The following is a 12,754-nucleotide window of genomic DNA, read 5'->3' as shown; positions in this document are numbered from 1 at the left end:
AACCCTGCTACTTAGGTACCCAAGCTAAGACACTTGGTACCACAAGCAGCCCTATGGACACTTTCCAGATGGATTCTAGTATTGGATCAGCCAGACAGTGATTGGGATCCCATGAATGTTGGTATGTGGAGTGCTACTAACCCTGACATGCAATAGCATTGCAGTTACTGAGATGTTCACCAGCGGTGAGAGGAAGGATGAAGGTGGAAGATGAAGCTTTGGCCTTTGTACTAGTGGTAACATAAAAAAATATGTGGTCAGTGTTCATTACAAGGAACATAGAACTGGCTGAGTTTGGTTACTGGTCTTGAGAAGTCTTGTAAAAGGAAGAGAAAATGGTCGGTTCGGTTAGCCAACTATCAACCTCAAGAAACGCTGTGGAAGTCAGAGCACTTCCTCGCAGCCTAGAGAACCCACCCTTTTCCTACAGCCAGCCAAGGCTGCTGAAATTCAGTCCTGGGGCTTCGTTGTGAGTGCAGCAGAGTGACCGAGGAGCAGGAATACAGCCTTCGTGATCTCTAATGTCAGTGTCAGGGCCTAGATAAGGAAACAGGAGACCTTGAGACACGGGATAGGCGATATTTGGATGGGAAAACCTAAGATCCTTGAACACAGATTCCTCTGAAGGGCTGAAGAAGCAGCACCCTCCCCCCCCTCCTAGAAGGAGGAGAGTGGTCTCCTTTGCCTGCAGACACTGCAAAGACTACCTGTGCCAGGAGCTTCATGAAGTGATGTTTGTCCTAAGATCTGCCTCTGCAGAGGAACGGAGTCAGGCCAAGTACAGCCCAAGCTGGGCAATCTGGCTCCTTTTCTAGGAAGAAAGATCTGATACACTCAAAGAATTGTAGGCTTTGGTTAATTTGCACTAACACGAACCAGGAGACCTACTGGTGGAGTGGACCTTCAGGAACAGCTGAGAAATGCTGTATTTCAGCTTGTGCTTCTGCCAAATCTGATGAACAGTGCTCAACCAGCCTACTTCTTATGGTTATAAGAGTAAATGAAGAAATTAATATTCATGGTAAACTCTCCGCTAGTCGCTGTATTAGACACTTCACATAAATTATTTAATTAGAATAAAATTGGATAAGTGTAAACACTCCTAGAAGTTATAATCCTGTTTAGAACATTTAAATATATTATTTTAATAGCATGCCCTGGGGGAAACTCAATTCTAAGATTTGTGAGACCTTGATGAGTAGTAGTTAAAAGGAAAGGAGAAGAAGGAAAGGACTCTGACGTTGCAGAATTAAAGAAGTATTAGAATATGGCTTTGAGTAAACTGTTATTTTGTTTTGGGGAGGGCAGACCACCTGGATAGTGTTTGAAGGAAAATGTCTGTTTATTGATCTTGGGAAAAACAGGTCAGGAGCAATTCTGATGCAGGAACTCTCAGTAAGCAGGTGGGGCTTCCATGGAGCAGTGTAAGTTCTTGTGGCTGCCCCCCCACCCCCCACCACCACCACCATGCGAGGACACAGCGAGAAGTCAACAGTCTGAAACCCAACCTCAGAACTGGGATAAATGAATTCCCGGTGTTGGTCAGCAGTTGGTGGTATTTTGTTATAGCAGCCCAAATGGACCAAGGCATCCCCATGGCCTTTGTATGTGACTTTATTGTGGGCCTCAGTCAGAACATGTGTTTAAAATATATGTTCCTCATGCTGCCCGATTGGCTTCTAGAAGTCAGGGATATAATTTATCCAACCTTGTCTTCCCCATGTCCTTCCTGTACGTAAGAGGAGTCTTACAAATGTTCATCCATGACTAGCTGAATGACTCAATGAGCGAGAAAATAGATTTTCGATAAGAAAATGTGGCTGAATTTCAACCCACTGTCCAAGCAGTATTTAGGAAATAACACAGATACATAGTTACATAGAATTAAACACACCCCAAGGTCTGTGACATGGGCAGGGACAAGGTCAAGACCTTCAGTGTGCCACAGAACATTATCTCTAAACTAATGTTGAGAAGTCAAACAGAAGCTGAAGTAGCCATCCTGTTTGCTGATTAGTGTGTGGACTCACGAAAGCACAGCTCATCTCGTTCCATATGAACTGTGTTTCGGGACATAGCTTACAAGAGCAGTTAATGAAGCTCAGTTGGTAAGCAGATGTTTCTAAAAACTGCACTTGTCTCAATTTCACACTGTACCCAGGTGCTGGCAGCCAACAGATTTTTTTTTTTTTTTTTTTAACGAAAAGCATGAGTGCACTAGTGGTAGGGCAAAGGAGAATTTCAGGGTCTTTGTGGTCCAACACCCTTTTAACTTTCATCCGAATACAAGGTCTGAGACAGACCTGGGTCTGAATCCAGTTTCTGCTACTTGAAAGTTGTAAAATTTGGGGCAAGTTTGATAACCTGTCCGAGCTTCATTTTCCTCATTTGCAAAAGAGAGTTAATACCAGTCTTCAGTGAACTGGTCAATGTTTAACAACTGGCTCTCAGGGGAAGGAAAAACAAAACAAAAAAAACTAACAACAACCCTGGTTTGTCGTGTTTGCTAATGTCCATGGTGTAATTATTCCTACCATGGCCTATTTCAGACTGCCAGCGTCATGTCCTTGGTCACAGAGTGGGGAAGAAATGAGCAGAAGTAGCACACCGTCGTAGAGCATTCCCACCAGGCAGGTATCATAGATGTCAGTGACTTCTGGGGCCCGGATGCCTGGACAATAGTAAAACATGTGAAATAATTAGAAAGTGGCGAGCTTTAAGTATCTATTACTTTTGGTTTTAATACAAATATATTGATATATAATATATTAATAACATACATAATTTGATTTTAATAATGGCTAAATGTGGAAACCAGCTCACTGCATTCCTGAAACTTAACAATTGGCCCTCCTGAACTATATACACATACAGTTTCCAGCATGCAACCAGCCATCTCCAGCTCTGAGATTTCACAAACAACACTGCAATGAGCGGATTTCACTGTGATGTATACCCACATCACAGGATGTAGGACTGGAATGTGACCAAGTATGCTACCAGACTCTTCGCCACAAGGGCCTGAGGGTCCCTGTATCCCTTTGACAAAGTGCATCACCGGAGGAGAAGTAAAATGTGGATGATACTTCAATACAGTGTTGAAGCAGCAGCTAGGCATCTACCCTGGGACATGGACAGATCTTACGAGCATAATGCTTAGTGATAAAAAGTAATAGCAGAATGAGATTCCTAGCACAATGCTATTCGTTTAAATGCATGCAAAACAAGACTCTTTTTTCAAGAACATGCAACTTATAAAGTACACATCAAATATATTTGAATGGCTGCCTGTGGAGCAGAGGGGTTCCTTGTGTCAACAATATGGACTGAACACAAAGTGGAATAGGATATCTATAAGCATTTAACATAGTACTTGCCACGTGGTCTGTTTTCTCATCCCTGGTCAGCAAAAGCTATGGTGATTTTATGAGCCATATTTCAAGGGTGTTTTCTTATTGCCTTTCCTGGACTATGCAAGGTTGCATGTTTAAATAATTTATTTTCCAGAAAAAAACACACGGATCTGTGTTTAGGATATTTCTATAGTTAAGCAATATTTACAGTATAGGAGCTACACATAGCAGTCATCAAAGCTTAAAACCATCATGGCCAGTTTGTCTATGTTGGCAGCATTCATTATAGCAACTGCAGAGAAACAAGCAATTTCAACTCTGTCTTATGTATAGTATTGCACTTAATCTTCACAAAAAAACGATTGGATGTTTAAAAAAGCCACGTGTTTTGCACAAGAGGAGTCAACTTGCCAGGACAAGAACTGTAGCTGCCTAGCAAATTCAGGAGTCACCTGGGACTCTGCCTCTGGTTGCACTTTGCCAGTGAGGACACCACTGGCACGTTCCATCCTCCTCTCAGTTACTCTCTCCTGCATTCTTTGTTGCAAGGCAAGAAGCACGTTACAATTGTGATGAACTTCTAAGTGTGAATTGTTTTATATGCAAATAAAGGTAAAGCTGGCAATAACCTTGGAGGTTTAAGAAAACCCCTTGCATTTACTCACATGATGAGAAGAACAAGGCCTAGAAAATGCAAGTTTCCTCATTTGTGCAAGCACGCAGAAAATTGTCCACATAGCCAGGACAGGGAGTGCTCTTTCCTAGTTCTTAGACCAGGTGTGGCTTAATAGAATAAGATAGTTTAGAAACCTTGAGGGCCATTAGCTTGCTATAAAGCTGAGAAAAGCTGCTGGAGGTCCCCAAGCTCCTGTTTCCTCAGAAAAGGGGATAATACCTCCTGTGGCTCACGTGGTTCATGTGAATCATCTGGCTCATGGGGCTGCTTGCAAAGGTCACTCATTTATACATTTATGCACTCATTCAACAGAGGATCATAGAGGCAATGTCTATGTACCAGTCACTGTTCTAGGCACAAGGGTATAGTAGTGAATACATCAAACTCCCTGAACCTGTGGAGCTGACGTACTAGTAGACTTCTATTCAAATAGCTAGAGAAATAAACATGTTAATCAATCGATGAGTGCTGTAAAAAAATAATAAGGCATAGTAAGGATATAGACAGTGACAAAGAAGAATGCATTTTACGTAGGGAAAGCATCACTTCTAGGAGAGAATACAGGCTCTGTAGTAAGAACCAGTCCCTCACCTTCAGATTTCTGCCACCGCTGGGTGGTCCCACTGGCTGTTTTACTCAGTACTCGGGTTCCTTGTGTCTAACGCTGAACTCATTTCTCCCCTCACCTCCCTCGAACGACTTGTTCTTCCCTTGATTTAGTTCATTTTAGGTAATGGGACCTCGGTCCTCCTGTTGAGGATAGAACACAAGCTTTGAAATCAGACAGACTTAGGTTCCAATTGCTCCATATTTGGTTGCAGAAACATTGCAAGGGCCAAAGAAACAGATCTGATCGAGCTTCAGAGGATGATAACCAAAGCCACAACTGCTGCCCTGAACTGCCAGGGGTTGCTGCTGGCTCCAGAACCTCAGGACTGCTGTCCTAGTCAAGAGGGAAACTGGCAAAATCAAGAAGCAGCCACTGCCACTGCGGCTCTGGCATCATGGCATATCTGAGACCATCCCTCCAGAACAGAAGCCCTGCTCCTATTTCATCCCAAGCCCGTTGTCTCTGTACCTCAGACCAGTGGAGCTCTGCAGCAGCCACCAATCCCGCTGTCTTTCCAATTCCCATTCTCCTCCTGCTTCTCTAGTGCCAGAAGTGTCCCACCAAGAGCGAGGCCCCCGTCGCTGGGATCCTATCCCAGTTCATCACCTGTGGCAGTTTGCACAGTCGCACCACCACAACATGCCAGGGGCTGTCAGGACTCCCCCCACCGCCCATGGAGGAGTCCACATCACCAGCCAGCCAGCTGAGTGCTCCAACTCTAACATCCTGTTTTAGAGTCCACTTCCTAGGACTGCCTTAGGCAGATGGAGATCCTGCACACAGACTCTGAGATGGGGAGTTGCATGTCCAAAGTTTGTTGGGGAGCATGGTCAGGAGACTCCTGTAAGGAAGTAGGGATGGCAGGAGTGGTGGAGGGAGGAGCTGCCCTGGGATGTGGCTGTAACTGAAACCTCAGCCAACCCAAGGGCTCCATCCATGTTGCACCCCTACCTGTCATGGAAGCTTTAAAGCACCTTCAGATCAACTGGCTTATGTGGCCCACATTGAAGGGCCATTTGCATCTCAACTGAATTCTTACAATGACCCTCTCAAACCTGGCAGATTTCAGGATGCTGTGGGGAACTTTGGAGCTGCAGTGGCCTTTCACTTGTTCCAAATGGAAGCAAGGAGGCCAGTCAGTGGCCATGGGCTGGCTGTGAGAACGGAATGTAACCTTGGGTGGGGCAGTCCCTGCTCCTGATGGCAATTCCCAGCGAGGGACATGGCTGTCAAAGTGCACACCAGTGTGTCCAGCATCTGGTGTGCAGGCTCTGAGGAGGGGCTCTGGGTGGAGCACCACAGGATACACACACACACACACACACACGAACATTTTACTGTAAATAAGGAAATGGCTAGAAAATGGAAGGACGGTGGCTTTCACACTGGGACCTGCATTTGTGTCCTGCTTCCTGTACTTACTCTGCTGAACTGATTTCCCCTTTGTGGACTTGTGATTCCTCCTTTGCAGAATGGATACAATCATAAGACCACCTTGCGCTGCCACAGCACACAGCTAAACTTGAATCAAACGAAAATCTGGATGGGAGAGCCCATGATAAAATTGTACCAATGTGACGGGTCACTGTTCGGTCCTGCTTCAAAGACGCACACAACAGGATGAGTAGTTCTAGGGCAGAGCTCACTGAGGCTTGTGCCAGAGTTCACAAGGAAGCGGCAAGAATTCCTTGTCCCTGTGCTTCAAGCCAAAGAGGACCCGTGGGGATAGGGCCCTACAGGAAGGAGGAAACTTGGTGAGGACAGGAAAGAGGGAAGAAGGAAGAGATGGAATGTGTGTGAGGGAGAAAGAGAGGAGAGTGAATCCAACATTTGTTAAACCGGCTACTCAGTGCCACGTGCTGTGCTTGGCCCCATGTCCACATTCTCTCTCCGCAAAAGAGGCTCTATTAGGAGACTCGGGGTGGCAAGTGAAATAAAACCCAAGTCAAACTACCTTAAATGAAACAGAACTCAAACTAACTTAAGCAAAACAAACCAACAGAAACACAACACAAGGAATGTATTGGCTCAACAACCAAAAGGAAGGGATGGCCTCAAGAACAACTTGATTTGGGGGCTTCAGTGGTGTCTCCAAGGCTGCCTTGGTTTCGGTGCATATGGGTCCACCAAGATGGTGTCAGCTCCAGCCTTTCCTTCTCAGCTTCACATCCACTGAGGAGGAGGACCTGCTTCACTTTGTCCTCCCTTCCTGCCCAAACCTCACCCCTTAGCACCTCTCATGGGGCACCTTACCTCCCTGACCCAGAACCCACCCCAGGAGAACCTGGTGTGCTCGAGGACCCGGGGCCTACGCAGAGCGCATGGACGGATTGCCAGGGACCATTATGAGGAAGATGAAGTGTGCAGACACTGAGCAGCAAAACCCACATGTGACACCTCAGAGGCCTTCGCCACATTGTTGAGGTGAGAAGATGGGTGCTGGGCAAGACCGGGTGACTCGCTCAAGGGCACACACCTCTCTGAATTGTTGTTTGAGGGCATGCATGACTGAGACATGGCTAGGCTAGAAGGTGGTAGTTCTGAGGTGGAGACTCGGGCCATAGGACTCTGAAGCCCGAGTTTCTCCTCAGTGCTGTACACCACCACTACCCGAACAGCTGGCTGAATCACCTCACCCCTTGCACTCTTGTCCCCTCATCTAGCTCTGAGCTTTGACAACTCTACCTTGAGGAAACCTGTTACCAGGTGAACTATAATGACAGAATCCAGTAATGACGTAACTATTGCCAAGTACCTGGTTCTCTTTCTTTCCAGTATTAATTTTAAGTGAGCATAAGCACAGGTCTGCTCAGCCATTATCGCACTGTTCAGGTTCCCTTTGGCTTATTAACATGGGGGCCCCCATTCTCATCCCACACTGGAGACCATGGATGCTTTGGCCCCAAGCAGATCGTTCACCTGACACACCAAACCCTCTTCCTCCTTCACCCTGCTGCCCCCAGTTACCATTGTCCCATGCTTCCCTGTAAAACAAATACTTCTTTCCACCATATTGACCCCAAATATTTTATCCATTCACTGTCACTGAAAGCCAAGTATTTTTTTCAGGCTGGCTGCAAACAAAAGCTACTTTGTGAGACTGTGAGGGCAGCAAGCCAGATTACCTTTTACTGGTTGTTTTTTGTTTGTAAAATGGCAGTGTCTTTTGTAAACATGATATGTCGGTGGCATATAATTGCACCAACCTAACAAGTGGTCTGTTGTCGTTTTTATCTGTGTTTACTTCTAGTTTGGTCCGTCTTTTGTCGCTGTATTTTTAGAGTTGCGGTGTTGTGTAGTTATAATTTTATATTTCGTTTCTTTTGCTTACTTCAGTGGTTTCTCCATGCTATTAACCTGGACTTAAATGTTTTAATTGCTGCTTTATATTCAGGAAATATTTGTTAGTTCATTCAACAAGCATTTATTTAATAACTATTTAAGTATTCCTCTGTGGGTTTCTCCCAGGTTTTATTATTGTAAATAATGGAATAAATATCTTTGTGCATCTACTCTCTCTATCTTGTGGATTATTTTCTTAGGATAGATTCCCCAAATGGGATCATTAGGATGAGCATCTTCATAGCTCTGAAAGCTAGTATCGAGCTGCATGTGAATGTCTCACTGAATCTGTTTTCTCATGATCCCACTCATTCAGAGGATAAAATCCATACAATTTTGTAATACAGGACCCTTCTATGAACTGTCTGTCTCTCCCCATCATATCTCAACACTCCCCAACCGGCCATCTCCCTCACTTCCACCCAAACAAATTGTAGATGTTAGTGTTTTATGTGCAGGGTATCTTGATTTGAACATGAAACTCTTGCTATCACAGGTGCTGTATGGCAGCAGAATGCTGGACAAATGGCCAAAGTAGCCATAATAAATCATTACCCCTTTGCTCAGTGCTGTGGACTGAACTGTGTCCCCCCAAATTCCTATCTGAAACTCTTACCACCAGCGTAATGGAAGTGGGGCCATTGGGATGTGATTATGTTTTGATGAGGTCATGAGGGTGGTGGGGTCCTTATGATGAGATTAGTGTCCTTATAAAAAGAGTGCAGAGAGCTTACTCTCTCCCTTCCTCTGTCTTTTTCTCTCCCTCCCTCCCTCCTCCTCTCTCCCTTCCTCTGTCTTTCCACACCATGTGAGGACTTAGCAAGAAGATGCCATTTGCATGAGCCAGGAAGAAAGCCCTCACCAGGAACTGAATTGGCCAATACCATAATCTTAGACTTCTCAGCCTCCAGAACTTTGAGAAAAACAACTCTGTGTTTAAGCCACCCAGGTTGTGGTAATTTGTAACAGCCCAACCTGACTGATACACTAAGTATCCATAAATATTAACATTAATAACATTAATAGATAATAAATAGGTCATCTGGATTTTATTATAGCTCTACATCTTATTTTATTGACTTCTCATGTCAGCCCTATAGATATGCCCATTTTGTAGGAAATAAGGGTCAATGGGGACATTTGGGGAACTCTGAGTGATTCAAGGTGACTCAAGGGTGAGGGTGCTGTGTAGGGGAAGTCACTGGTTGGAAGGCCCCCAGAGATGGTAGGGACCAGAGCATGAAGGGCCTTCTCAGTCAGATGCAGGAGTTTGACATTTGACCTACATGCTTGGTATTTGGAAGATTTCTAGAGAGAAGTACCATGATCCGATTACCATGTTAGAGTGTGCTCTCACAGCAGTGTAGGGAGGACCAGCCTGGAAGCAGGGATCCCAGCTGGCAGACCTAGAAGTACAGGCTTTGAATGAGTGCAGCTTACTCTGGAAGGAGTCACAGTAGCCCAACGGAGCTAACCTGCCACATTTGTTGTTTCCAGAGAGGAGCTCCAAACCATGCCAAAGCCTCTTCTAAGGATTTTAGGTTTTCCAGGCTTCATTTTTTAAAAATAAATAAATACATTTATTTGCACACATCTAAAATATTCCTTTTCTTGCTGTCTGTGCACTACATAGTGAGCATTTAGTTTTCTTCTGGTTTTTGGTAATTATGAAAAATACTCCCCGCAGGGAGCCTGATGCAAGACTGGATCCCAGGACCCCAGGATCACGACCTGAGCCAAAGGCAGATGCTCAACTGCTGAGCCACCTAGGCATCCCTCCAGGCTTCATTTGATAAAATAACATAAAATCGACGGCAAACCTTATGCTAAATATAAGATATTAAAAGATTTCCCTTTAAGAGAAGGAGCAAATCTGCACTTGTAGGCAACATTGTACCGAAGGTCCTAGCCAAGGCAATAAGGAAGAAAAAGACATAAAAGCACATAAATTGGAAGGAGAAAACAATTCTCATTTTTCTCACATGCTATTATGTATAAGTAAAAGTCCTAGAGTCTTAAACTATTACTGAAACAGAGTCTCTATTTTAACACAAAACCGTTAAAAATAGAATCTTAAAAGATATGACTTATAGTCTGATTTTAAAAGCATCAATTACTTAAGCATAAATCTGTGAAAGATGTGCATGGATTCCAAAAGTAAAAATTTAAAGCTTATTGAGAAATACTGAAGAACATTGGAAGAACTGCTAGGCCATGCATGATCTTGGATTTGAAAAATCAGTATTTTCAACATGTCAGTTCCTCCCAAACTGAGCCATAGGCTCAGTGCAATCCCAATCAAAATCTCAGTAGGTTTGTTTTATAGAATTTGACAAACTGCTTTTTGAAAAAAAAAAATGTAAGAGGATTTTTTTTATCAGCTATCAAGACATTACAGTATTTTAGTGAACAAGATGGTATGGCATTTATGCAAAGATGATAAATCGGCCAGTTAAAGAGGACAGAGAACTTAGAAACAGATCTCGCGTGTTTGGATTTGTTCGTGGCAGAGGTAATAGGATGTAAAGGACACTGTTCTTGGTGGATGGTGTTGGTAAGATCTCCATGTTGAAAAAAACAGATTACACCCCCTTCTCACACTGTATGTAAAAATTATTAAAGAACTAATAAAAAGGTCAAATTCTAAACTTTCAGCAGATACTATAGGAAAAAAATATTTTTTTTCAAGATTTTATTTTTACGTAATCTCTATAGCCAACATGGGGCTTGAACTCATAACCCCTGAGACCAAGAGCCGCACACTCCAACTGACTGAACCAGCCAGGCACCCCTAGGAAAATATCTTAATAACTTTGGAGTAGGTATCTTAAATAGGACAGAGAAAACAGTAAACGTAAAGGAAAAGTGATAAGTTACACCAAAAATTTTAAGTCCTGTTCATCAGAAGACAAAAAATTAAAATACAAGCCACGGAGTAGGAGAATATATTCATAACATATATGGCATTTTTTAAAAAGAGGGCTAGTATCCAGGATAAAGAATCTAAAAAAATAATTGAGAAAAGGCATACAACCTGATAGGGGAAAAAATGCACAAAGATGTGAACATGGACCTCAGAGGGAAAGATACCCAAATGGTCAGTAAACATGAAAAGTGCTCAACCTGATTGTTAATCAGGGGAATACAGATTAAACTCACAATGAGATGGAACTAATGCCAATGTGTAAAATTGAAAAGACTAACAATACTAAGTGTTGGCTATGGTGTGAAGATTTAGAAACTTATACTCCTGGTAATAAAAACACACACCAGTACACCTGCTTTGGAAAACAACGTTGCATTATCTAGGAAAGTGGAATATTCCATGTCCCTGGAGATATGCATAATTTTGTGCCCTGAGGTAAGTAAAAAAGAATGTCTGTAGCAGTGTTTTTCATAATTACCAAAAACCAGAAGAAAACTAAATGCTCACTATATAGTACACAGACAGCAAGAAAAGGAATATTTTTTTAAAAGGAATACTTTAGATGTGCGCAACAATATGATGAGTCTTGCAGTGTTGAGCAAAAAAATAAAGTCACAAAGAATAGTATAATGGAGCTCCATTTTCAGACACTTTAGAAACAAGCAAAATTAGGGATGCATCCACAGACAATAAACCTACAAAGACAAGCTATAAAAATAAAGTGGTCACTCTTGGGAGGAGGGAGCAGTTGTTACCCGTAAAGAATATTGAGGGAGCTTCTGGGGGGCACTATTTGTAAAGTGTTTCCTTGCCCAGGGCATGATTGCGTGCGTGTTCACTTTACACCCATTTGTTAAACTTGTCTATGTAGTATATTTTAAATTTAAAAATGCTTAATAGGGTTTTTTTTAAAAGCTTTATATTTAAATTTTAAAATGCTTTAGAAAAAACTACCCAAAGTCTCTGACCTGGGTAGAGTGGCATCTGGTTGGTAGTGCCTGCCTCATATTAGCCAGGGACAAAGCAACGCCTTGTTTATCCCAGCTTGGCTTTTGGTCTGTGCCTGTGCCTAGTTCATGCCCTGGACATGTGGATTTAAAAGAAAGAAAGAGAGAGACAGAGAGACAGAGAGAAGAAAGAAAAGAAAGAAAAGGAAGGAAGGAAGGAAGGAAGGAAGGAAGGAAGGAAGGAAGGAAGGAAAAGAAAGAGAGAAAGAAAGAAAGAAAGAAAGAAAGAAAGAAAGAAAGAAAGAAAGAAAGAGAAAGAAAAAGAAAGAAGGAAAGAAAGAAAGAAAGAGAAAGAAAGAAAGAAAGAAAGAAAGAAAGAAAAAGAAAGGAAGGAAGGAAGGAAGGAAGGAAAAGAAAAGAAAAGAAAAGAAAAGAAAAGAAAAGAAAAGAAAAAAGAAAAGAAAAGAAAGAAAAGAAAAGAAAAGAAAAGAAAAGAAAAGAAAAGAGAAAAGAAAAGAAAAGACAAGACTACCCTAAACTCCAGCTAATTCTAAGATGCAATGAATATTTGATATTGTAATGAAATGGACAGATCTAACTATCCAAACATGCTGTGCACATTTATTATCAGAAATAAGCTTTGATTCCTGTAATTTACATTTCGTTAATTCTGGACTTCATCAAGAGTAAAGCCCAAATGGCTTTCACCCAGCACCAGAGACCAAAGAGGCTTCAGATTAATTTACATCTCCTTTGGGCTACTCAGATCTTACTATAATGACGATGCATTCATCAGAATAAAAATGGAGGTAGGACCCTGAAATCCCAGGACTTCAAAAAAAAAAAAAAAAAAAAAGTGAGGAGAAGATTGCCTCAAAATAAGAACAAAGAAAAACAAAT

General features: G+C 42.6%; 1 long non-coding RNA gene and 1 other non-coding gene across 4 annotated transcripts in view; both read left to right on the top strand.

The window, feature by feature from the left end:
- The window catches only part of LOC140603875 (uncharacterized), a 44,349-nt gene extending 31,595 nt beyond the window's left edge, over positions 1 to 12,754 (top strand). For all 3 annotated transcript variants that reach the window (XR_012006855.1, XR_012006853.1, XR_012006854.1), the window contains one exon: positions 1 to 12,754. This exon is cut by the window's left edge and continues 24,541 nt beyond it. This is a non-coding gene — a long non-coding RNA (uncharacterized lncRNA).
- On the top strand, positions 11,866 to 12,000 carry LOC140604366 (small nucleolar RNA SNORA48). The gene has a single exon (XR_012007285.1). It is a non-coding gene; the product is annotated as a small nucleolar RNA SNORA48 (small nucleolar RNA).

The sequence above is a fragment of the Canis lupus genome, chromosome 14 (genome assembly GCF_048164855.1).
Source record: "Canis lupus baileyi chromosome 14, mCanLup2.hap1, whole genome shotgun sequence".
In the NCBI taxonomy this organism is placed as follows: Eukaryota; Metazoa; Chordata; class Mammalia; order Carnivora; family Canidae; genus Canis; species Canis lupus.
The sequence above is the reverse complement of the archived record's forward strand: the minus strand, read 5'-3'. Positions and strand labels throughout refer to the sequence as shown.